Here is a 26,542-nt window from a genome sequence, read left to right as displayed (position 1 = left end):
AGATGAATGGGGGCTCTAACTAGATCTATTTTGTCATGGTTCCCCCCACCCCCCAGGCCCTCCACAATCACAGAGACTTCGGGAATATGCCACACAGAATCAATTAGTTCAAAGACAGGCCACATGGAACTGATTTGTTAAATATCACCCCTCTTTTACCCTCAGCCTCTAGCAGCCTCCCTTAGAGTGACAGAGGCAAGGAAGACCTAACGACTGGGAGGAATCCCCAACAATTTTCCAGGGAAGAAGTCAGGCTAGTCCAAAAGCGGTTCTTCTTTTAGGGTTTTTGGGAAATCTCAGACACTGGAATTTTTATTAGTATTGGCAATGTTTGGAGTAAATTCAGCTCCAGGAGCTGCATGGTTGAACACAAGAGGGGTTCCACCAATTGCCCCAATTCCTTCCACTGTAGCAACTTGGCCAAAGGGTTCAGTGGTTGGTGGAGTCGATTCCAAGGTTCCATGTGGCATCATAGTGGCAGGTCCTGGAGGAGCTGGGGTACCAGCTGGCACTGGAGCAGGGGCACGGTGCCTCTGTTGCTGATGCCCATAGCACCTCCCTTAGCCATCTGGTCCACCGTGTCTTCTGTTCTCTTGCCTCAGCGCATGTTCCCTTGAATCCTTCTTACCATTGCCACAGCTCTTCCTCATGCACCTACGCTCCAAATCCTGTCTGAGCTCCAGTTGTTTTCCTTTCTGCACTTCTTGGTTGAGCAACATTTCCATCCTCCAAAGTTGTTCTCGTTGCCTCGTCAAATCCTGTCTCATTAACATGACCTGGTGCTCATGGTGAGTGGCCTCCATCTCCACCTCCAGCTTCTCACCAGCTTCCCTGATGTTGTGGTCTGCTTGGTCCTGCTGCTTTTCCATCTCAGTGAGTGTCCTCCAGCTCCTGGTATACTCGTAATCCAAGGAGCCAGGCTGTGCAAATCTGGGCGGCTGCTCTCGCTCCTTGTGAAATTGCTGGTTCTTTATCACCAGCTTCTCTGGAAGTCCTCTTCATCATCCAACCAGTCCATGGGCTCCACAGTCACGGCCCAGGGAAATGTGATTAGCAGGAAGGCTCCTTCACTGCACCTGTCCAGAACCTTCTGAACTGTGGCTTCCCTGCGAGTTCAACAATGTCTTTTCTTGAGTGCCTTTCTTAATCACCCACGATGACTTCAGATGGCCTTTTCCATTTGGCCAAACACAGAAAAGGGTTCCTCCCCTAGCTCATTAGCAACATACTGAAGAAGGTTTCGGTCTGTGAGGGAATGCACTGGGGCATGCAAAGCACACGTGCTGCGGCTTTCAACGGAGTGGCATGTTGTCCAGCTCTGCTCTGGCAATTTCTGCTGTGGTTCCTGTTCCCAAGCAGATAAAGCCAAAGCTCTAATCTGTGAATGCAGACTTCACTTGCCTTCCCTTCTGTCTCAAACAGTTTCCTCATCTCCTCAGTGATGTCACGAGGAAGATTGCCCACAAACCGCCAGCTATGAAGGTCTTCTGTTTTCCTAAAATTCCTCAGGTCAAGAGTCAAGCCTTCATTTGAGCTTCTGGGTTGATACTCATTGGCAGGTACTGGTAGCCATGGTGGCTGCTGCTGGTGTCGCTGCTGGTGCTGTTGATGGTTCATTGGAATATGGTTTTGCTTCCCCAAGTTAAAGGTTTTATTGCTCTGCATATCTGCACCTCTCTACCAACTCCTCTGCCCTCAGAGTAATAGCAGTGCTACACAGCCTCTACCATCCCTAGATTGATGACTAGAAAATTGCATGACAATTTTGACATGCATGGCTTGCATTGGTTTTCACATATTTCTATGGAACAGTGGGGCTCTACACAGATAGACCTTCTACATGGGAATTGGATATTCTAGAAAATGCTACAGATGTACCATTGGGGGGTCCACACAGCCCCAGGAAGTTCTACCTGGGCATGCTACCAAAACAGTGAGTTATTTCTATTTAAAATCAGGGGAGGGACATCTGGGTGGCACAGCTGGTTGGTTAAGTGTCTGACTCCTGGTTTCAGCTCGGGTCTGATCTCAGTGTCATGGGATCGGGGCTCTGCACTCAGCTCTCTCCTTTGTCATCTGCCCTCCTACATACCCCCCACCCCCAGGCTCGCTCGCGCTCTCACGGAAATAAATAAAATTTTTAAAAATTAAATAAAATTAGGAGAAAGTCTCAGCGACATGAATCAATGAATCCAAGTCAGGAATCATTGAATAGGGTACTTGGAATTTGCATTTTTAAGATCTTTCTCTACATGGTATATTCTTTTCCCCTACAGTGTTTTGAATTTTGAAAAATACAGAGCAGAATCGAATTTCTACAGTTTGTGGAATGGACTCTATCTACAAGTTAAAGGGGGTTCAGAGGCCGGCGATGGATGGGTATTTAAGAGAGTTTCCTGGACGTGGTGCTACATACACTGAATCTGGAAGGACAGTGAGCTTTTGAAAAATGTAAGAACATTTTTCAGGCTCTCAGCCTTGCTAGTGTCCCGGGCAGAAGAGACATACGGAACACGACAGCAGGTGGCTGAGAACCCAAACGTGCCTGTCTTACTGCCGTCCACATGGATCACTGTTTAACCTCTTGGAGCCTTGGTTTCCTCCTCTGGAAAGCAGGGATAATAATGCCAACCTCAGTGTGCTGTTGCAAGGAGGAAATGTGATAGTTTCTGCAAAGTACTCAGCATTACAAAAGCACTCCACAAAGTGACTATTATTACTGTCATTATTACTAATGGAAACTAGAGCTGTTTTGGCAAAGAGAGGACCAAAACCTGAGAGTTTGGGAAACCACTCAGAGAAGTTAAGAAACACGAAGGGCACACGGTGGATTAAAGAGAAGAACCAGCGGGCACCTGGGTGGCTCAGTGGGTTGACCCGCCGCCTTCAGCTCGGGTCGTGATCTCGGAGTCCTGGGATCGAGTCCCGCATCGGGCTCTTTGCTCGGTGGGGAGCCTGCTTCCTCCTCTCTCTCTGCCTGCCTCTCTGCCTGCTTGTGATCTCTCTCTCTCTCTGTCAAATAAATAAATAAATAAAATCTTTAAAAAAATAAAAAATAAAAAAGAAGAACCAGACCCATCACGAGGCTGATGTGAACCAAGTGAGAGGTGGTGTAGTCCCTTTCCTGGAGCTGCTGGAACAAATTACCACAAACTCGGGGGCTTAAGACAACAGTAACACACTGTCTCAAAGTACTGCAGGCTAGAGGTCTGAAATCAAGGTGTCAGCAGGGCCATATGCTCTTCTGAGACTCTCGGGAAGCATCTGGTCCTCGCCTCATGCAGCTTCTGGTGGCTAGGCTGGATGTGGTTTGGGGCTACATCACTCCCAATGTCAAGACCAGCAACTCCAAAACTCTGTTTTCCTCTCACCGTCTCCTCCTGTGACTTCTTTCAAATCTCCCTCAGCTTCCCTTTGATAGGGGTAGATGTGATTGCACTTAGACCCAGATAATCCAACAAAAGCTCTGGATCTCAAGATCTTCACTTTGATTACATCCTTCCGAGTTCACACGTCTGCCTTTTAAAGTAAGCTGCTTATCTTTGGGGGATTTTTCACCCCACCATGGGTGGTAAGGACCTAGAGAGAGAAGTTTTTTTTTTTTGTTTTTTTTTTTAAACACTCCGGGGCTCCCAATCACAGGGATATTAACCCCTGGTGTGCTGGGTCCCAGGTGAGTGGCCAAGGACTGGCCTGGGGAGGGGGAAGAACTTACCAGTAGCTATTTGCCAGGTAGGATGCTTACTGGGATGCCAGTACAACCTAGAAGAATATTAAGCCTGAGTATAGGATAGAAAAGGAGAGAAAGGGGCAGCTGTGAGAGACTTCTTAGAGGCAAAACGGATGGGCCTGGTTATGAAACACGATGCTCCATAGACACCATGTAAAGAGAGATTGACAAGGGACAGAAGAAGGAAAATGTTCACATTTAGCCCAGAAGGCTGATCGATAGCCTGCAGAGTTCCAATAAGGATCAGATACATGCTGGTTCCTACATTCTTTTTTTTTTTTTTAATTTTTTATTATGTTCAGTTAGCCAGCATACAGTACATCATGAGTTTTTGATGTAGTGTTCAGAGATTCATTAGTTGTATATAATATCCAGTGCTCATCAGATCATGTGCCATCCTTGGCACCCATCACCTGGTCACCCCATCCCCCCAGTCCCGTCCTTTCTGTAACCCTCAGTTTGTTTCCCCGAGTCCAGAGTCTCTCATGGTTTGTCTCTCTCTCTCTCTCTGATTTCTCCCTATTCAGTTCTCCCTTCCTTCCCGTGATCCTCCCCACTATTCCTATGTTCCACATACAAGTGAAACCATATGATAATTGTCTTTCTCTGCTTGGCTTATTTTAGTTAGTCTAATCTCCTCCAGTCCCACCGATGTGGATGTGAATGGTGGGTATTGATCCTTTGTGATGACTGAGTAATATTCCATTGTGTATATGGACCACGTCTTTATCCATTTGTCTGTTGAAGGGCATCTTGGCTCTTTCCACAGTTTGGTTATTGTGGACATTGCTGCTATGAACATTGGGGTCCAGGTGCCCCTCTTGTCATTACATATGTATCTTTGTTGCTACATTTTTTTTTAAGATTTTATCTATTCAACTGACAGATCACAAGTAGGCAGAGAGGCAGGCAGAGAGAGAAGGAAGCAGGCTCCCTGCTGAGCAGAGAGACTGATGTGGGGCTTGATCCAGGACCCTGGGATCATTACCTGGGCTGAAGGCTTTAACCCACTGAGCCACCCACTCACCCCTGTTGCTATTTTCTTAAAGGGTCTCACAACTGCCAGTCCATCTCACCAACAATCAATATCAAACTGAATGATAAGCATCAGAGAAATGTTGTGAAAGTAGTTTATGGGTAGAAAGTTGAAGATATTTAGGATCTAATACTCCTGCACATTCCACTCCTCCCCCCACCCCCCGATTGAGCACTAAGCATATAACCACCAGCTTAATACAACAAAAAGTGCAGCTCTTTCTATTCACAGGCCCTTCCCCATGCTACTTAAATAAACTTGGGAAGTTGCACCATACAACGTCTCGAGAATTCTTTCTTGACCATTGGGTTCCATGACCCCCCCAGCAATATCCCTATCTGTAAGAAAGATCTAAGGGCTTATTGTCCAAGCCATCCAACATTGAGGCTTCCAGGATGGATCGTGTCCAGTGTCATCCAGTGTCACGTTCTGGATGCCAGTTCCTGGTGCTGCGGGAACAGCAGAGGACCCTACCTAGCAGATGTTAATGAATTCACTTCCCAGTCTTCAGACCTTGGGAGGATCCTGGTGTGAAGCTGTCATTGACTGCGGGGTGTCAGAACAGACTGTTTACCAAGCTCCCGCAAACATGCAAATATCACTAAACCCAGGGGACTGCTCTAAATTAGGAGAAAACAGGTTCTTTCAAGACAGTTAGTGCCCCTGCCAGAAACTACTAATAGAGGGCTGCTTTTCAGTACCCTGTGAGCTGATTAGGAGGTTGATGGGTCCTAATTAGAAGGTGAGGTTTATTCATCTGTAAACTTGCAAAAGGAATGCTCTCTAGGGAATGTGAATCAGAAAGAATTGTTTCCCATCGGCCTGGCTTAACAAAAAACAAGATATTTTGCCTCTCTGTTTTTCCTCATAAGCAGGTAGACTGGAAGAGAGACTATTTCTTGATGATCCTTTTCAAATACTTATTAGACATCAGTACAGGCTTCAGTGACCTAGCAAATCAGCTTCCAGTATTTTCAATGAGAAAATGATATGAACGCTCATTAAAAGTGCATAATTTGATCCATGGGCCAAGAAATTGAGAACTGAGGTCGGCAGGGCACCTTAGACTCCATTCTTTGCATGGATGAGTAATCGTGATGGGGACTGTATGCTTGATCAGAAAAACCTCTGGTGAACCTTACTGAATAAGAATTAGATGAGTGCAATTTGCATTTATTGCAAAAGTGGGGTTTGTTTGCTATAAACATGAGACAGTAATAGCATGGCGTGGTAAGGCCAGGCCTCACTCCACGCACCCCTGGACCCACGTGATTAATGTGGATTTATTTATTTTTGCTGTTATGCAAATATGGGAAACAGGCTCAAAATGGAATAGACTCACCATCCAAAACCAACTGAGTCCTGTTCTGTACAGACACCCACAAAATGTCACACAGATTAAGAACAACAGCCCTTGCCTTCCAGGAGTTAACAATTTAACAATCAACTTTCATTGCCTAGGCAAAAATTATTTCCATTTCATTACATTCATTTGTTACAGATGCTTACATTTGATTTCTCAGGAGAATAGGAATAAGACTTCAGAAAACGCTTCGACCTATATTTTCCGAATCCCTATCTCTAACTAATCCCAGAAGTCCCCCTTCACAGCTGAACACTCCATTGGTTCTGTTTTTTCTTAAGAAACCTGTAATAAATCCCAAGGATCAGGACTGTTTAATACTTAGCCACACGCTTTAATGAAATGCCCTAGGGTTAGGCCAATTGTATCGCCAATCAGCAACTCCATCTTCCCGCATTTAGACACCCCCAAGCTGCCTTCCTCTCCAGATATCCCCAACATCTACTCCTGGCAAAGCTTGTCCTGGATGAACGGAAATCAGTCACAGGACAAAAGAGGGGCCAGCAAGGAGACACCTGGCCCTAATTTAGTTATTTTTCACACTCCAACAAAAGAGGAACGTGTGACTGAGTCTGAGTCTTGCCTAGAATAAGAAATGAGAATGAAGTAGTGTACCAGCCATTAGGAGAGCCCCCAAACCTCCTAATCCAGGAGTGCAATTGACTAAAGATTTAGGGCTGTGTTCTGAAATCCCTCCTAGGCATATCCCCCCTACCCCACCCCGGGCAGCATTTCCGGGCGGCTCCTGTGGTCACTAGGCACAGCCAGGATAGGAAGGCAAGCCTTTCAGTGGGAAGTACAGGGGTCTTCCAGCAGGAAGCTTTGCCCTAACTTCCTTAGATTTGCATTGCCAGCTAGATCACTTCCTCTCTGGGGTCAGACTTCTATCAGGGTCTGATGGCTTTTCAAGCCTCTCCCGGCTTCCTCCCCTTTTCTTTCAGGCATTTCTCCTAATTAATTTCTTGCACTTTTAATGGATCTTGGTAACAGCTTCTCAGAGGACAGGGAATAACATAAGCGGGGATCCACCAGGAAGCACAGAAAGCACCCAGAGGAGGAGGGACAGGAAACATGGTATTGGTTTAAAAACCAAACTCACTTCCCGAAATACGGGCCACCGTGTGAGGCTTTAATGAGGCGTTCTCAGGGCTCACAGGGATGGCTTTGTAATCTGCGTAATTGGCCAGGCTGGACTACATTTCCCAGGATTCCTTTTCCCTCTATGTTTCAGGTTAATAAAGGCTCCAAGGGACGTTGTCTCGCGAGAGATGGAAGCGGGCAACGGGGCGGCAGCCATCTTGTAGGGCGCCCTTCCTTGCTGTCGATCACCCCACTAAAGCTCAGGTAAAGCTGCTGGCGGACCCAGGCTTTCGCTCCCTTTCCGCTGGGCCTCCCTTCCTTGAGTTTGTCCGCACCCTGTGGCGGATGTATCCTTGTTCAGCAGTGTGGTAGAGGGCGTCCGCGTCTGCCGGGTCCCTTCATCGATAAGGTCGGGGAAACCAACAGGACACGGGTTTCCGTCTCCCCACGTGGCGTTCCAGCTCCTGCTTCTGGGGGTTCTGACCTGCCCTCGTGAGCTTCCCTTCTTGACTGTCTTGGGAATTTCGAGCTCCAGCGTTGGTCAAGACAGCCTTGTGGATGGAGCGTGCCTGGCAAGGCTCCCCTAATTGTGCAAGTCCGTTCCTAAGAATTCACGTATGTTTTTCAGTCGTAGATACACGAACGACCCTACCTGTATGTCCTTCCTGGTTAAACCCGGGGTGGTGCGCTCGTGATGGGTCCTCCCCGCGCCCCTTGACTGCAGGGCAGCGGTACACGTTAGGAAGCGGAATAGGCCTTAGGGCTTCAAACCACACGATGCCGGCCCTAGGCTCGGCCGCTTTAGCCGGACCTGGACGGCAGCAACGTAGGGGAAGGGAGAACTGCATTGTGAAGAGCAGGGTGCATTCCCAGCACCTGGCAGAGGGGCGAGATGCGTGATTTGGTTTTGTTTTTTAAACTGAATTTTATCCAGCTGTGTGCCCTCCTCTCCCTAGCTGGGAGGACCTCCCAGAGCGGTTATTGCAGGGCCGCTTAGCACCACCGCTTACCCTGACTAGCTCGGCATGGGGGAGACTCGGAATCCCGGGGCTCGTAGAAATGGACCGGAGCCTGGTCCGTAGTCCCGAGCGGGTGCTGCCCCTTGCTTCCTCTTGTTTCCCGGTGCCACTGTTGAGCTTGATCCTCTTCCGCTAGGGGACATAACTGCCGCTAAGAAGCCTCTCAACATTCCAGTCAGCGTTAGCCTAGGTCCCGAGGCTTCAAACCCAAGAAGTCCATGGATAAGTTCCAGGGAGCCATATGCCACATCCTCAGAGGTCCGGACACCCTGAGGGGCGCATGGGGCGGGTATCCTCTCCCCCCACCCGTAGAACCTTCCATCCTGCAAGTCTCAGACCCCAATTCTCTTGGATCCACCTACATCTCTACCCACTCTTTGCCTCCTGTAACGTTCTGTTATCCAAAATAACCTGTGTGCTGTGTCCTGCTCCCGCCTCCACCCCCAGATTTAGAGAAATCCGGAGGGGATGTTAGCTTTTACTTCGCTTGGCTCCTGATAAATCTGTAAATACTACCTTTTTTTTTTTTTTTTAAGTTTTTAACCTATGGTATTAAAAATCAAAATAACTTTTATGCTAAGTGAAATAAGTCTGACAGAGAAAGACAGTTACCGTATGATTTCACTTATATGTGGACTCTAAAAAACAAAGAAACAAAAACTGGACTCTCTCATACAGAAAACACACTGGTGGTTGCCGAAGGGGAGGCGGGTTGGGGAAGTGGGTAGGAAATGGGGAAAAGGGATTTAGAGGTACAAAAAAAAAATTAGGATACCTTTAGTTGGAAGGATGGAAGTAGAAGTTAGAGGGATCACAGTGTGGGCTTTGGGGATGCGGACAGTGTGTTGTTTCTTCATCTGGGTGACCATTAATGATAATCCATTGAGCTGTGTATTTATGCTTTGTGTGCTTATCTCGATGTCTTATCCTTCAGTCTTTTAAAGTTTAAGAAAATCCAAATGCTAAAAAGATAGACAGTTAAAAAAAAAAATCCCTTTCCCACACATAAATTCTATGCCCCATTTCCCCTCCCTAGGTGAATAGTGTATTTAGGAATTCCCTCCAGTACCTTGTAAGCATTGGTGGACTTTAATGCTGTTCCACTTCTCCTTCGGGCCACATGGTCTCATTGCATTTCCTGACTCTCCTGAGGTTGGATAGGGGTATGTGCCTAGTTCTGGCCAGTAGGTTGTAAGCAGAAATGATGTGGGTCACTTCTGGGCCGGGGCATACAGTTGCCAGAATGAGATCCTCTGGACTTCTCTTTCCCTCCGGCCACAGTGACCTGCCATTTTTTAGTTCCTGTTCTCCATCAGCTTTGGTCTCAGAGGGTATGACAAGGGGCCACTGCGTAACAGACACAGGCAAGAGGCATGAGCAAGAAATAAATGATGTGTTAAGCCCCTGAGAGTTGGAGATTGGTAGTGCACTGATTGACAGCAGTACCTCCTGGAGAGGTGTGTGTGTGTGTGTGTGTGGTCTGTAGATCTCTGGAGAGTACACCAAGACAAGAAAGTTGAAGTAGAAACAGAGCTATAAGAGGAAATATGCATGTAGTTGATGTAGATACATGTGTCTTTTAAGGTATTTTCGGTTTTGTGTGTAGAAACCCAAGGTGAAGATTGTTCTGCACAGTAAGAGTATTGCTAATGTAAGAGACGTGTGGTGGTCCCAGGACTGCTTAGTTCTGCTGCTCAACAGTGTCATCAAAGAGCCAGATTTTTTCTGCCATTCTTGGTGTGTTGGCTGACTCCTGTTTTGGCTACAACAGAGTCATATCATTCATTCCTCCTTCCCTTCATCCCCTTCTCTCTCTTCCTATCTCTCCCCCTCCCACACACACACATCCAGAGACAAATAAATTTGAGACCAACAAAATGCAGACAGTGACAAAAGCAGCAGATCAAGCCCATTCAGGATATGACCATTTTAGCAATTCTGTGATGTGATTTGAAGTCTCTGTTAATGGTTGGTATATCTGTTATTAGAGCTTTTAATGCAATATAGAGTGTCCTTTTGTTGGGTGACCATAAAATCAGGGAGGACCCGTGACAGCCAAGAATTAAGAGAAGTGATGGAATGACATTTGCTATTTCCTGGTACCTTGACTTGGCCCGGTACTGAGCTGTGTAGTTTTGAGCTAGTTACTAACATCTCTAAAGCCTGCTCTTCTTCTCCTCCCCATAAAGGGATTAACAGTTGTACCTTTGTCACAGATCTGCCGTGAGACTTAAGTGAATTAATACAAAGTGCTTAAACAGTGGCTGACACATAGTAAATGCTATAGAACCAGTAGCTATTATCATTATAATAGGGCGTTGGGGAGAATTAAATAAGTTAATGCATGTAAACGACTTAGAATAATGTCTGACATATAGTAAGTACTCAATAAATCTTTGCGGTTACTACTATGGCTATGATTTTATAGCTTTAAATAAGACTGCGGAAGTTAAGGAGGTTAAAATACAGAAAGTTAATCTTTTAAAAATGAATGTATCAGTAGGAGATACCTTTGTCATCTTAATTATCATGATCAATAATAAATTTTCATTGAACACCTCATGTTTACAACAGAGTAGACTGATCAAAAAAGAAGTCATCATCCCAAATATGTTCAAATATGTTCTAACAACTTCTATGAGACCTGAATTGTGCAAACCATCTCTTTAAAAGCTTCCTATAAAAGACAAAACTAGCTGCAAAAGATATATTGATGCTTACTGCCATCAGCATATTTCCTGTTGATCTGTTTATAACAATGAATATGTTTCTATGTGTTGCCACTTAGACACTTTATATTATCTTACTGTTTTAAAAAATAAAACAGAAACAGTACCATTTGGGCTGAACATATAGTTTGTAGCTTTTATGGTTATACCAAGCGTTTTTAGTGTCAAGCCCTAATATGTGTTGTTAATGGTGAAGAAGGCTCTGTGGCCCAAAAGGAACTTCAAGGAAACGAAGAAAGGTACATTAAGTACTTTCTGTGTGATGGTTACCTCCATGCTGTGCTAGGAAGGCCTGACATTTAGCAAACAACTCCAAACTCTGTAAGTGCATTTGCCGAAAAATGCACTGACAGGAGCAGATGCACATTTCCTGTTTTTGAACATGATTCTGAGTGGGCATTAATAAATGCTAACCGGCATTGCTTCCAGGTGTAAAACTAATAATGGAGTTGGATCTGATTAGGAAAATAAAATCAGAGCTCTCAGTATTCTTGTGTCCCACCTGGGACAGCTTAAAAAAAGGTGGGGGTGGTCCTACCATCTCATCGCCAAAGCAGCATTCATCAACCAACTAATGTTAACTTAGAACAGTACATTGTCACTTAAGGAATAAACAAGTACAACAAACACAAAACCAGAAACATTTTAGGGCTGCCTGGGTGACTCAGTGGGTGAAACATCTGACTTGACATCTCAGAGTTGTGAGATTGAGCTGCACATCGGCCTCCACACTTAGTGGGGAGTCTGCTTGAGATTCTCTCTCTCCCTCTCCCTCTGCCCTACCTGCCCCCTCTCTAAAATAAATAAATAAATCTTAAAAAAACAAAAACAAAAACAGACACATTTTCTGAGCACTCTAATGTGCTTATTATTCTCTAGGTTCCTCAGGCTACCAAGATCAAGGGTCATTGTCTCACAGAGCGTTGTGGTGGGAAGCAGCGGTGAACAGGTAACAACCGTGAAATGGCCTCTTACAATGGGACTTGGTGTTGTTGTTGTTATTGTTGTTTTAACTTTCTATTTTGAAATAATTTGAGACTTAAAAGTCTTTCAAAAAATGGCATGGGAAGTTCACATAATACTTTTGACCCAGCTTCCTCTAATGTTGACAAGCACACTGTCCAAAAGCCAGGAGATTAACATGAGTACAAAGCTAGTAACTAAACAACAGAACTTATTCCTGTTTCATGCTTTTTTACATAACAAGAAAAATTGCAGGGACAGAAACTTGAAGATGCAGAGATGAAAACTGTGTGTGCGTATGTGTGTTTGAAATGGTCAGTTTAATGTACTGATTTTTCTTTCCTTAAAAAATTCTCTTTAATGTATTATATCTTTCAATTATTATTATATTGCTACTTATATATTATATTATTCAATTAAAAAAAACTTAACTTGCCAGTATTATTCTTTCTTCCCTTCAGTAGGCACTTTCCCACGGAAATAAGGTTGTTAAATTTAGCAAAAATGAATGCAGGTTATGTAGTTAAATTTGAATTTCAGATATGCAGCAAGCAGTATTGTTTTTGTTTTTGTTTTTTTCGTATTACCATGTCCTGTGCAATATTTGGGACATACTTATGTTTAAAATTTATTTTTGTCTCTTTGACATTCAAATAACTGCACTTACTATGTTTTATCTGGCAATCTTACAGGAAAAGAACATAAAGATGGAGAGTGGAGCTTAGTGTCCTGCACCTGGGAGGAGGGATGGCAGGACGTCTTCAAGGTAAGATTAAAAAATTACCTCTCCAGCATTCTTCACCATTTCTCGGAGGATAGAAAGTAGCTGCAGGGAAAGGAAACCCATTAAGCTATTTCAGGAGCTATTTCAGAAAAACTGTTTACTACAGCTGTTACCTGGCCCTGGCCCACCTCAGCCAGACCTAGTATGTGGGGAGGGGTACAGAATGGTAAAATGGGGTGCATGAGGGGAACAAGTGGGCAGTTAAGCATGGGGGGAGGCCTGGAAATGCAAAGGGAGAAGCAAATGCCTTCAGTACGAAGAACAAAAAGAGACTGGCCTTTTCCCCCCACTTCTTAAAAGAAATAAAACTGTGGGCCTGTTCAGGTGTTAATAAAACTGAAAATATGCCTGTCCAGGCCAGTGCCAATTTCCGATTACTGCCTCTAGGCCCAAGCTATAGTCCTAAACAGATAACTCAAGATCTATTTCCAATGAGCTTGCTACATGCCTAGTTCCAACATAAAATCTCTAGAATCCAAAGCAGTAATTTAGGAAATACCATAAGAAGCATCCTGAGGCTTTCACCAGCGGAAATCCCGTAATCTGGCAAGTCTGCTTTGCCTGGGAAATGTTGGCTGCTGCCTTATTTAAACTCTGTCACCAGCAATGTGCTGAGTCTTTAGCTCGGTGGCAGGGATCTCTTCCCCTCCCACTCCGGTCCCCTGCCCAGCCCAAATGCTGCACTTCCTCCCCCCTGGATGAGCTGGTCAAGCTCAGAAATCCACCAGAGTGCCCCGGAAGGGCCCATGAATCCCACATGGAAACTGCTGCTGCCCCCGGGAACTGCCCATCATCGGAGCACCAAGCTCTCCAGAGCGTTTTTAACTTCAAACAGGGATTTTCCTAAGTGTGCTCCTGTTTGTCATTTTTCTTTATAAATCCTTTTTCCACCTGCTTCTGCTAGTTCCCTTGGAAGCCCTAACTTGTAAGTGATTTGCTCCCACCGTGTGTGTTGACATGTGTTGATGGTGCAGGTGGACCAGGTGTGAGGACCCAGAGGGGGTCCTGCAGGACCAGCTAAGAGAGTCCTTGGCTACCTGCAGGGTAGAAGTCAAACACAAGCCAGTTGGAAATGAGAGCAAGGCTTATGGAAGGTGTAGAGAGTGCAGATATATACTGTCTGGGAGACAGAAAGGAAAGGAGAGACCATTCCATCTTTGCTTGCGGTTTTGGGTTTTGTTCTGTTTTGTTTTTCCCTAAGATTTTATTTATTTATTTGAGAGAGAGCACGAGCAGGGGGAAAAGCAGAGGGAGAGGGAGAAGCAGACTCTTTGCTGAGCAGGGAGCCCGACGTGGGACTCAGTCCCAGAACCTTGGGATCATGACTTGAGCTGAAGGCAGACACTTAACTGACGGAGCCACCAGGCGTCCCATGGGGCCTTGGGTTTTTGACTGAGGATTGTGGTCTGGCCTGCATGTCCTCTCAGGCATCCAGGAGCCAGGTGAACAAAGACAAGGGTCTAGGTATCTGTGATAAGTCACTTATTCCTTGGAGCCAGGGGTCTTAGCGTTGGGATGTCTAACACTGGTGGTCTGGAAAATGCACATGATGACTTCGGCCGTCGATCTTCCCCGGTCCTTCCTTTGATGTTATCTACTGTGCTGGAAGACGCTAAAGAGATCATTAACTTCTTGTCCCTTACGAGGAAGACATACTCTATTTGCACTGTGAGGCATGTGCAAAGTGGGGGTGTAGGATCCTGAGGCAGAAAACCTGAACTCTAGCACTGGCTTTCTCCTTTACTCCCTACATGATCACAGAGGAGCTATTCAGTTAACCTCCTCAGACTTCCTGTCTGTCAAAATGGATACGGTTCTTTTGGCCTACCTCACAGCTTTGTTACATGGGAGAAATGGAAAGAAATGGGAGTGGTTTATAAACTATAAACCTGCTGTGCCGATAAGAGCAAACCTTTCTCAGTATCCGCCATGTGCTAGGCATTGAGTTTAGGTGCTTATCTGTTGAATTCTCACAGCAACCTCACATAGTAAATACTATCATTCCCGTCTCACAGATGATCATACTGAGGCACAGAGAGCTTAAGTATCTTGCCAGAGCATCATACCAGTAGTAAATGGTGGCGTTGGGATTTGAACCCAAGTCATCTGGCAGCCACGCCTACTTACCACCCTGCTGAGCTACTTCTGGTATAATTAATGGATTAAAATCAACATTAAAAATCAAAGAGAAAGATACTCTTTCCCTGGCTTCACTGGTGCCCTCATCTTGGGCTCTCTCCTGTGACCTTTTCCTTCTGTGCTCTTAACTGTAGGCCCTATGGTGAGGCTAACTTGGAGGAATCAGAACCACTCACTGCTTACTAGCTCTTATCTATGTCTACATGTTACATTTTAGGAAACATATTCAGTATACTAGAGAGGTGTGCTGTATTAGTCCTGCTTTTCTAAGACTGACGACAAAACAGGAATAACTGAAGACATCTATGACTATGAAATCTCAGACATGCCAATGGTAGTTTGGTGTAGCGTGGGATTTCTTAAATGTCTATCCAATATAGATACATTCTTTTTTTTTAAAGATTTTTATTTATTTATTTGATAGAGATCACAAGTAGGCAGAAGGCAGGCAGAGAGAGAGGGGGAAGCAGGCTCCCCGCTGAGCAGGAAGCCCAATGTGGGGCTCGATCCCAGGACCCTGAGATCATGACCTGAGCCGAAGGCAGAGTCTTAAACACTGAGCCACCCAGGCGCCCTAGACATATTCTTAAGGAAAAGAATTCTCATGGATTCTAAGATCTTCAGACTCTTAGGACCTTCCTTAGGACCCCCGTTTGAGAAATGCCAGTGTGTGCTAGACAAATCAGTGCTGAACCCACACTCAGGAATTCCAGGTTCTCATCCTGCCATCTCCATGATGCAGGGCATTATTGTTGCCTCAACTGTAAAATGAGATAGGTTAGATCAGTGCTCCCAGAGGTCTCAAGCCCCATGGGGGCAGGCAGGTGACCTAAATGAATGTCCAGACCTGATGAAAGGCAGGAGTGAGTAGCAATGACCTCAGTTCACTGTGGCCATGAGGGAGTGCAGGCATTGTCTGTCCTCATCTTCTTAGTTTTTAAGAAGAGTTTGATATTCCTGACTTCGTACAAAAATCTGTTGATTCTAGGGGTGCCAGGGTGACTCAGTTGGTTAAGTGTCTTGCCTTTGCCTCAGGTCATGATCCCAGGGTCCTGGGATCAAGTTCCATGTTGGGCTCCCTGCCCGGTGGGGAGTTTACTTCTCCCTCTCCTTCTGTCCCTCCCCCTACTCATGCTTGCTCGCTCTCTCCATCTCTCTTTCAAATAAATGAATAAAATCTTTTTTTAATGTATTGATTCTACAAAAAAAATCTGTTGATTATAAGTGTTGGAAATGAGTACAACAATGTTTAAAGCACAGAGAAGCCAAAGAACCTCCATGAGCCAGAGCCATGGCTTGAAAACTGGGTCGAGATTCTGAACAAGATCAAGGGTTTTCAGGCTGTTTCCACTGAAGAGTTCCACAGAGCTTTTGTGAGGGTTCTGTGGAGGTCGGGGGAGGCCAACTCTTCCGCCCATTTCAACCAGAGTAGCTCAGCTCTATCTGCTTTTCTAAGGACTAACAACTAAAATAGTTGATATTTAAGAGCAGTTATCTGCAACTTGTATTTGTAGATAGAGAAGTCTTTAGGGGGGCTCCTGGGTGGCTCAGTCAGGGGAATGTCTGATTCTTGATTTCGGCTCAGGTCATGATCTTGGGGTCGTGGGATCAAGCCCTGTGTGTGGCCCTGCGCTCAGTGTCTGTTAGAGATTCTCTCTCCCTTTCTTTCTGCCTCTCTCCCGCTGCTTGCTCTCTCGCTTTCGCTCGCTCGCTCTCTCTCATAAATAAATAAATATTTTTTTTAAGTCTTTATGGTGTGCTTTAAAAAAAACAAAAAACATTCAGTGGGTGCAGACAGCTGGAACAAGAAGGTAGCGTCCCTGTCAAAGGCAGCAACTCCCTGCTTCTGCTTGTGGACATTCTGTTCTGCTGGGCTCAGTGTTACTAGGCATCCCAGAATTTCCTTACGACCCAAGTGTTAGAAAGAAAAGCCTGGCTCTAAAGAAACACAGAGGCCAGCCAGCCAGCCAGCCTGTTTCAGTCCCCGGCAGGTTCTTACTTAGCAGCAAATTGTGGCAGTGTTAACTTTCCCAAAAATGGCTCCCTAAAAACTGATTAGTCTTGAAGGCAATTTCCCCTGGCTTGTAAAGCCCTTCCTAGACCTTTAACTGCCCATGTGTTTATTCTGTGGAGGAAGAAGCTGGCATGTTTGGGAGTGCATGCAGCAGAGAAGCTAGAAGTAACACCGCCACAGAAGAGTCCGGGAGCCCCCCCTGGAAACGTGGGAGGGAGTTTTTGCCAGATTCGCACAGTTGAAAGGATGTAGAGTGTTGACAATACGGCAGTCCCAACAGAGAGAAACTGCTGTTGGGATGCGGCAGGGAACCAGTGTTGCATCTGTGTGTGAGGGCGAGCTACAGACTTGGCCACCTTTATTCTCTCAGTGATCGTTCAAGTGGCTCTGCAGTAGTTTTAGCGGGCATCGAACCTGAGGGAGGGGGAACTGTTCGGACAAGTCTAAGGGAACCAACGTGAATGTAAGAGAATAAAAATGAAAGAAAGAAATACAAAGATAGGAGCAGAAAGATCTCTCGAACATTGCAATGTGATGAACTTAATGAGTTTCTCAAAGGAAAATAGGCAGAAGGTTCATTATGGAGGATAGAGAACTGAGATAAAAAACCATCTCCTGATGCTTCATTTAAAAAGGGCTTTAGGGCGCCTGAGTGGCTCAGTCGTTAAGCGGCTGCTTTCAGCTCCGGTCATGATCCCAGGGTCCTCAGATGGAAGCCCACACGGGGCTCCCTGCTCAGCAGGAAGCCTGCTTCTCCCTCTGCTGCTCCCCCTGCTGTGTTCTCTGTGTATGTGTGTGTCTGCCAAATAAATAAATCTTTAAAAAATAAATAAATAAATAAATAAAAGGGCTTTATGTTGAGAGTGGGAGCAGAAGGTAAAAGATGATGTGATGTTTTCCCAAACCTGCACATGCCTCTAACCCTCATATCCCAGAAATCTGAAAACCTCAGTCAGTGAGATTTCCAGGATTCACCGCACTCCCCACATCCTTCTCTTGAGAGGGAAGGTGTGTTTACTCCCCAAATCTTCCTTCAGTTGATCCCATTTGTCCCATACCTAGCGTAAGGTGAATGTCATTCCAGCACTGGGCTGAGCGTCTTTCCCTCTGTTTGGCTAAGTGAAGTCTACAAGCCTAGCATGGCACCAGTACTACTAACTTTTCTGGATGTCTAGCTGGATTATGTTCTTTTTCTCAGAGGAGCTCGTGTGGATTTGGGAATAGAAACATTACAATGACATCTTTGATAATGTTCTGTACAGCAGCCCTCTCGCACACTGTCACATACTTTCCATTCTCAAAGGCTTTGAGATTCTTGTGCTTCTGAACGAGATCAGTGGCATGACCTTTCTTTGCTTTTGATGCAAACCCGTAATTCCAGACGGCCTACAAAAGCAGGAGGTATGCCTCTCTTTTTTGTCCTATGTGTTTGGGATGGCATGAAGGCAGCATTTGTAACAAGTGCACTACTAGTGTGTCATGAACCAGAGCTCAAATGTGAGAAACATCAGTGGCTTTGCTAACTCAATCCTCGTCTCTTCTGAGTTTCTAGACATGTGTATTTTAAGTATAAGCCTAAGCACAGAAGTTGCTGAGAAAAGCACTGTTATTTCGATGTTCACTGACAGGCGCTGCATATCAGATGTTCTTCTGTCAATTCATCTAAATTTATGTTTTGACAGGTGCCATTTTATTTAGTTGGCAGGGCTTACGCTTATTGTTTTTCTCTTCGACCCTCTTTGAATTTCCTCTATGAGGTAGAAATACCAAGCTAATATAATAGGTAGCTTTGTCAGCCAGAAGTGATCATCAAAAGACAAAATTAACCAGTTCTAGAAAAGACCCCAGCAGTTCTTACACAAGCTCTTTTGTGGTATTTTATTTTATGAGGTGGTCTAAGTTTAGTTTAATTCTTTAGTTAATCCTTTTTTCTTTCCTCTGGTAAATTATTGATCCCTCAGGCCTCAAATGGAGATTCAGATAAATACTTGGCAAAGTAAGTTTAATGACTACATGTGTTTTACCAGAAGGGAAACCTCTATCCTCTCTCTAATAGCTCTGTGGCCTCACTCAGGTGTTATTTAAGTAGACTCTCTGGAGAATCACAACACTCACTCTCTCCTTGACTATAATACCCCGAAGAGAATTCTGTTCCCTTCTTTATGTCAGTATAAGGAAATGAGTTCCATGGAAGACTGTAATTATTTGGACAATTCTTGGCCTCCTCACTTGGTTTAAACCAAAGATAGTGGGTACATTTCATCAGGAATATCTCCAGAGACTAAAATTTTCTGTTTCCTTCCTAAGGGAGAAGTTAGACAACCTAGTGCCTCCCTTCTCTATGTTTAAAAACTTTTACTTTGCAAGAAGATGCTGCCCTTTTCTTTCCCCCATTTAGTTACTTAGTTTCTGTATTTGAAGCTGAACCCCAAATTCCTAAGCTACAGTGTACAACATGTGCCCTCGTTGGCTCTCACAATCTTAAGGATGTTGGGATGAGGTCATGTCTGTGGAACTTGATGGACTTCAAATCCCTCAGGGCTTGTGCCTTTTAGACATTTTCCCCTATCAGTCAACTTCAACCTTTGCTCAAGTTCTTTTGACAGGGCTATGTGAAGCCTGCCTGCATTCTGGCCTTCTCCCTGATTAATTTGCTTAGAACTGGAAATTGCTCTTCAACTGAGAACATAGCTAATTCTCTCGCCCTTGAAAACCATTGTATACCTTCCTTAGAAGTCTCTGTCTTCCCAAGGAACTATCAATAAAAGAATTGGAAAGAACTTGTTAATATTCTCTGTGTCTGGAAAGGCAGAAAAGCCAGCCAAGAAAGAGCTCCCCTTCATTGCATGCAGTGCATAGGCAGTGGGATGCTGCCCAGACCCCCGCCCCTGAAGGCAGTCAGGGATTCCTTGGCTGTGGCCAACCCCCTTGAGTAAGGTCACTCCCCTACCCACACACCTCATTGGATGAAGTGGGAATATAAAGACCAGGCCATCTCAACCCCAGCTGGGATGATTGTGAAGGGCCAGTCTAACTTCAGCTCTCCCAGTGGGCTGTGACTGCCAAGAGGTCTGCATTGCAGTCAGCTTCTCTCTCAAACCGCAGATGCTTCCTCCCAGAGGAAATTCCTAATGCATTATTTCTGAAGCACCAGAAGTTGTTCAATAAATGGGTCTATTGTTTTCACTGGATCATAAGCTCCTCGGGGGGCAGAGATGGAGCTAATTCAGCTCTAGCCTCTTGAATAGTACCTGGAAATATTGAGTGCCCTTTAATGACACATGACAAAACAGATGGGATCAAATAGCAGTAGAATGGGAACCATGATGGATCCTGAGTTCTCTGGTAGTCATCCATGTGATTGTTGGAAGCTTTGCTGGGTCTCTGTTTCCTCAGAGGTAAAAGGAGGAGCTTTAACAGGGTCATCTGTACAATTCATCGTAGCTTTAAAATTTAGTGATTTTGTGGAGATAACAAAAGTTCAGGCACAGAGATGGATAGAGTGGATTGGAGTTCTCTCCAATTCATCTTTCTCTGTCCTTCCTACAATGACAGCTGAATACTAGACTTGCAGGACAGGGAAAGGAGAGTCCAGGAGTCAACAGTAGAGCTTCATCCTCTGTCACAGCACCTTGCAACCAAACTACCTTGTTCCTTAGGTCATCTTGGAGGCAGAAAGGAATAGAAGCCTTAATGTCAACCAGAACCTATATATTGTTCTGGCCAAATTTACTAGCCAAGAAGAAACATGAATAACACTAAAAGCTTAGAAAGCTTCAAAAAGGAGGGATCCCCCTCTCATTTCAGTAAAGATGATTAACTTTGAGGATGAACTTTGTCCATTAGTTCAGAATCACAAATATTTTCAGATTTTTATCTTGTCCTAGCTAAATTCCTATACTGGTAAATCTTGCAACTTCTTGTCAAGTAATATGGATGTAAAAGACTTAAGAGTTAGGCAGACTTTTGATACATAATTTAAAATAATGATCAGAAAAATACTCACTGGACTTGAGAAAAGAATGGAGCATCTCATTGAGGCCCTTGAAAAAGAGATAGAAAATCAAAAAAAGAACAATCATAGATGAAGAACTCAATAACTAGAATTAAAAATGTACTAAAGGGACTAGATAGTAGACTAGAGGAAGCAGAACAGATCAATGACCTAGAAGACAGTAATGGAAAGCAATCAAGTTGAATAGGAAAAGAGAAAAAAGGATAATAAAAAAATGAAAATAGACTTAGGGAATTCAACAATACCATCAAGTATAACAACATTTGCATAATTTGCATAATAGGGATCCCAGAAGGATAAGAGAGAGAAAGGGGGCAGAAAATTTATTTGAAGAAATAACACCTGAAAACTTGCTGAATCTGGGAAAGGAAACAGAAATCCAGATCCAGGGGGCAGAGAGCCCTGCCAACATAATCAACCCAGGACGTCTGCACTAAGACACATATTAATTAAAATGGCAGAAAGCAGTAATAAAGAGATTTTTAAAGCAGCAAGAGAAAACAGTTATATATGAAGGAAATCCCATAAGCCCACCAGTTGGTTTTTCATCAGAAACTTTGCAGGCCTAAAGGGAATGGTGTGATGTATTCGAAGTGCTAACAACAACAACAAAACCCTCTACAACCAAGAATACTCTGTCCAGCAAGGCTGTTGTTCAGACTAAAAGGAGAAATAAAGAATTTCCCAAAGTTAAAGGAATTCATCACCACTAAGCCAGCCCTATAAGAAATGTTAAAGGGGATTCTTTGAGTGGGAAGGAAAGACCATAAGCAGGAGTAAGAAAAGTAGGAAGCACAAATGCAGTAAAGTATGTCTATAAAAATCAGTCAAGGGATTCACAAAAGAAAAATTTATAAAGCAACTTCTTTCAAGATACATCTCCAAAGGCAAGAGAAACAAAAGCAAAAATGAACTTTTGGGACTTCATCAAGATCAAAAGCTTCTGCACAGCAGAGGAAACAGTCAACAAAACAAAGAGGCAACCCACGGAATGGGAGAAAATATTCGCAAATTACAGTACGGACAAATGGCTGATATCCAAGATCTATAAAGAACTCCTCAAACTCAACACACACAAAACAGATAATAATGTCAAAAAATGGGCAGAAAACATGAACAGACACTTCTCCAAAGAAGACATACAAATGGCTAACAGATACATGAAAAAATGTTCATCATCACTAGCCATAAGGGAGATTCAAATCAAAACCACATTGAGATACCACCTTACACCAGTTAGAATGGCCAAAATTAAAAAGACAGTAAACAACATGTGTTGGAGAGGATGTAGAGAAAGGGGAACCCTCTTACACTGTTGGTAGGAATGCAAGTTGGTGCAGCCACTTTGGAAAACAGTGTGGAGATTCCTTAAGAAATTAATAATAGAGCTATCCTATGACCTTGCAATTGCACTACTGGGTATTTATCCCAAAGATACAGATGTAGTGAAAAGAAGGGCCATCTGTACCCCCATGTTCATAGCAGGATTGGCCACAGTCACCAAACTGGAAAGAACCAAGATGCCTTTCAACGAATAAATGGATAAAGAAGATATGGTCCTTACATACTACGGAGTATTATGCCTTCATCAGAAAGGATGAATACCCAACTTTTGTATCAACATGGATGGGACTGGAAGAGATTATGCTGAGTGAAATAAATCAAGCAGAGAGTGTCAATTACCATGTGGTTTCGCTTATTTGTGGAGTATAAGGAATAACACGGAGGACATGGGGAGATGGAGGGGAGAAGTGAGTTGGGGGAAATTGGAGGGGGAGATGAACCAGAGACTGTGGACTCTGAGAAACAAACTGAGGGTTTTGGAGGGGTGGAGGGTGGGAGGTTGGGTGAGCCTGGTGGTGGTGCTATGGAGGGCATGTATTGCATGGAGCACTGGGTGTGGTGCATAAACAATTCTGGAGCACTGGAAAGAAATTTAAAAATAAATAAAAAATAAATAAGATAAAATCTTCAAAAAAAAAATATCTCAGAGAAAAAAAATCCCAGGAAGAGCAAATAAAACTTATATTGATAGAAGTGAAAAAAAAAAGTATGAAGTATTACACTCTATAACTAAAATGTGGTGGGGGGTTGGGGGAGGGGTGGGGAATAAAAATTTAGTGCTTTTAGAGTGGGTTCAAACTTAAGTGACCATCAAGTTAGTATAGACTCTTGTATGCACTGAAATGCTATACATAAGTCTAATGGTAACCAAAAATAAAAATGGTAGTAAATTTGCAAAACAAACAAAAAAAGGAATCCAGCATATCACTAAAGAAAGCCTGCAAACCATGAGAGAAGAGAGCAAGAGGAGAACAGAGAAGAACTACAAAAACACCTATAAAACAAGAAACAAAATGGCAATAAGTACATACCTATCAATAATTACTTTGAATGTAAGTAAACTAAACAATCCAACGACATAAGGTGACTGAATGGATAAAAAAGAAACACCCATTTATATACTGCATGCAAGAGACCCTTCAGACCTAACGGCACATATTTAAAGTGAAGGGATGGAAAAGCATTTAGCATGCAAATGGAAGCAAAACAAAAACTGGATATCAATGCTCATATTAGGTAAAATAGACTTTAAAACAAAGACTGTAATGAGGCAAAGACACTACATAATCATAAAGGGAACAATCCCAAAAGAATTGTAAATATTTATGCACCCAAATGGGAGACCCAAGTATATAAAGCAGCTAATAACAAACGTAAAGGAAATAATCAATAGTAATATAATTATAGTAGGGGACTTTAACACCCCACTTATAGCAATGGATCATCCAAATAGGAAATCAACAAGGAACCAGTGGATTTGAATGTCACGTAGGACTAAATGGATCTAAAAGACATATTCAGAACATTTCATCTGAAAACAGCAGAATATGCATTCTTTTCAAGTGCACATGGAACATTCTCCAGAATAGATAACATAAAACAAGTCTCAAAAAATTCAGAAAGTTTGAAATCATATCATGCATCTTTTCCCAACCACAGTGCTATGAACTAGAAATCAACCACAAGAAAAAATCTGGAGAAAACACAAATACATGGAGGTAAAATAACATGCTACTGAATAATAAATAAGTCAGCTACAAAATCAAAGAGGAAATAAAAAATACATAAAGACAAATGAAAATGAAAACACAATGTTCCAGAATCTTTGGGATGCAGCAAAAGCTGTTTTAGGATGCAGTTTTATAGCAATACAGGCCCACTTCAATAAGCAAGAAAAATCTCAACCTATCCTTGCACCTGAAAGGGCTACAACAAGAACAGCAAGTGAAATGACAAACCAGTAGAATAAAGAAAATACTAAAGATTAGAGCAGAAATAAGTGAAATAGAAACTCAAAAAACAATTAAACATATGAGTGAAAGCAGGAGCTGGTTCTTTGAAAAGATCAACAAAATTAATAAGCCTTTTGCCAGACTCATCAAAAAAAGGGGGAGTTCACGTAAATCATAAATGAGAGGTGAAATAACAACTGATAGCACAGAAATACAAAGGATTATAAGAGATATTTTGAAAAAGTATATATCAACAATTTGGACAACCTAGAAAAAATGCATAGTTTATGGAAACAAAACCTCCCCAAGCTAAATGAGGAAGAAATAGGAATTTTGAACAGACTGATTACCAGAAATGAAATTGAATCAAAAAACTCCCAACAAACAGAAGTCCAGGACCAGATGGCTTCACAGGGGATTCTACGAAACATTTAAAGAAGAATTAATACCTATTCTCAAATGATTCCAAGAAACAGAACAGTAGGATAGTTTCCCAGTTCTATGAAGCCAGCATTATCCTGATACCAAAACTAGATAAAGACATGACAGAAAAAGAGAACTACAGAGCAGTATCTCTAATGAACATGGATACAAAAACCCTCAACAGAATATTAGCAAAATCAATATGACCATATATTAAAAAAGCATTCACTACAATCAAGTGGGATTTATTCTGAGGATGCAGAGGTGGTTCAGTATTCACAAATTAATGTGATACATCACATTAACAAGAGAAAGGATTAAAAACTATATTATTGGGGCGCCTGGGTGGTTCAGTGGGTTGAGCCTCTGCCTTCGGCTCAGGTCATGATCTCAGGGGCCTGGGATTGAGCCCCACATCGGGCTCTCTGCTCCTCAGGGAGCCTGCTTCCTCCTCCCTCTCTGCCTATTTGTGATTTGTCTTGTTCTGTCAAATAAATAAAATCTTTTTAAAAATTATTTTAAAAACCTATATTATTATCTCAATAGATGCAGAAAAAGCATTTGACAAAGTAAAACATCCATTCATGATTTAAAAAAAAAAACAAACTCAACAATATAGGTTTAGAGGAAACATACCTCAACATAATAAAGGCCGTATATGAAAAACCCATAGGTAATACCATATTCAGTGGTGAAAAACTGACAGCTTTTCCTATAAGATCAGGAATAAGACAAGGATATCCACTCACATGTATGTTGTTCAACATACAACTGAAAGTCCTAACCACAGCAATCAGATAAAAAAAAGAAATAAAAGGCGTCCAGATTAGTAAGGCAAAAATAAAACTTTTGATTATTTGCAGATAATATACCATATATAGAAAACCCTAAGGACTCTACAAAAAGAAAAAACTACTAGAACTCGTAAATGAATTTAGTAAAGTCTCAGGGTACAAAATCAATATACAGAAATCTATTGTATTTCTATACGCTAATAGTGAAGTAACAGAGAAATTAACAGTGCCATTTATACTTGCACCAAAAATGATAAAACACCTAGGAATAAATGTAACCAAAGAGGTGAAAGACTTGTTCTCTGGAGACTATAAAACATTGATGAGGGGCACTCGAGTGGCTCAGCCAGTTGAGCATCTGCCTTTGGCTCAGATCATGTTCCCAGGGTTGTGGGATCAAGACCCAAGTTGGGCTGTCTGCTCAGTGAAGAGTCTGTTTCTCCCTCTCTCTCTTCCCTTTAATACCATTTGTGCTTTCATGAGTACACATTCTCTCTCATAAATAAAACTTAAAAAAAAAAATTGAACATGACACAAACGAATGGAAAGATATTCCATGCTCATGGATTAGAAGAACCAATATTAGGGCACCTGGGTGGCTCAGTCATTAAGCGTCTGCCTTCAGCTCATGTCATGATCTCAGGAACCTGGGACTGAGCCCCACGTCGAGCTCCCTGCTCTGCAGGAAACCTGCTTCTCCTTTTCCCACTCCCTCTGCTTAGGTTCCCTCTCTTAATATCTTTCTCTCTGTGTTGAATAAATAAATGTTTTTAAGAAAGAAGAAGAAGAACATTATTGTTAAAATGTCTATACTGCCAAAAGCAGTCTACAGATTTAATGGAATCTCTATCAAAATGCCAACATATTTCACAGAACTACAACAAATAGTCCTAAAATCTGTATGGAACCACAAAAGACCCCAAATAGACAAAACAATCTTAGGAAAGATGAACAAAGCTGCAAATATCACAATCCCAGATTTCAAGATATACCAAAAAGCTGTAGTAATCAGAACAATATGGTACATTTAAAAATTCTAGCTCCATCTCTTGCAAGATAGGTTAGGATAATCACCATCTGAGCTTTGATTTTCTCACCTGTTAAAGAGGAGTATAGGCGTAATAATGCCTATATCTTAGAGTATTGTGAGGATTATG

General features: G+C 43.0%; 1 long non-coding RNA gene and 1 pseudogene across 1 annotated transcript in view; one reads left to right on the top strand and one right to left on the bottom strand.

Moving 5' to 3' along the window:
* Positions 1-296: 296 nt before the first annotated feature.
* On the bottom strand, positions 297-1,665 carry LOC101682219 (annotated as a pseudogene).
* A 5,735-nt stretch (positions 1,666-7,400) lies between these two features.
* Positions 7,401-26,542, top strand: part of LOC101676341 — a 29,041-nt gene continuing 9,899 nt past the window's right edge. The window contains exons 1-3 of the long non-coding RNA XR_200095.3: positions 7,401-7,473; positions 11,837-11,906; positions 12,613-12,686. This is a non-coding gene — a long non-coding RNA (uncharacterized LOC101676341). The remainder of the gene's footprint in view (positions 7,474-11,836; positions 11,907-12,612; positions 12,687-26,542) is intronic.

The sequence above is a fragment of the Mustela putorius genome, unplaced genomic scaffold (assembly GCF_011764305.1).
Source record: "Mustela putorius furo isolate JIRA1106 unplaced genomic scaffold, ASM1176430v1.1 tig00000831_pilon_pilon_pilon, whole genome shotgun sequence".
Lineage (NCBI taxonomy): Eukaryota > Metazoa > Chordata > Mammalia > Carnivora > Mustelidae > Mustela > Mustela putorius.
Note: the sequence above shows the minus strand (reverse complement) of the source record. Positions and strands in the feature narration are given on the sequence as shown.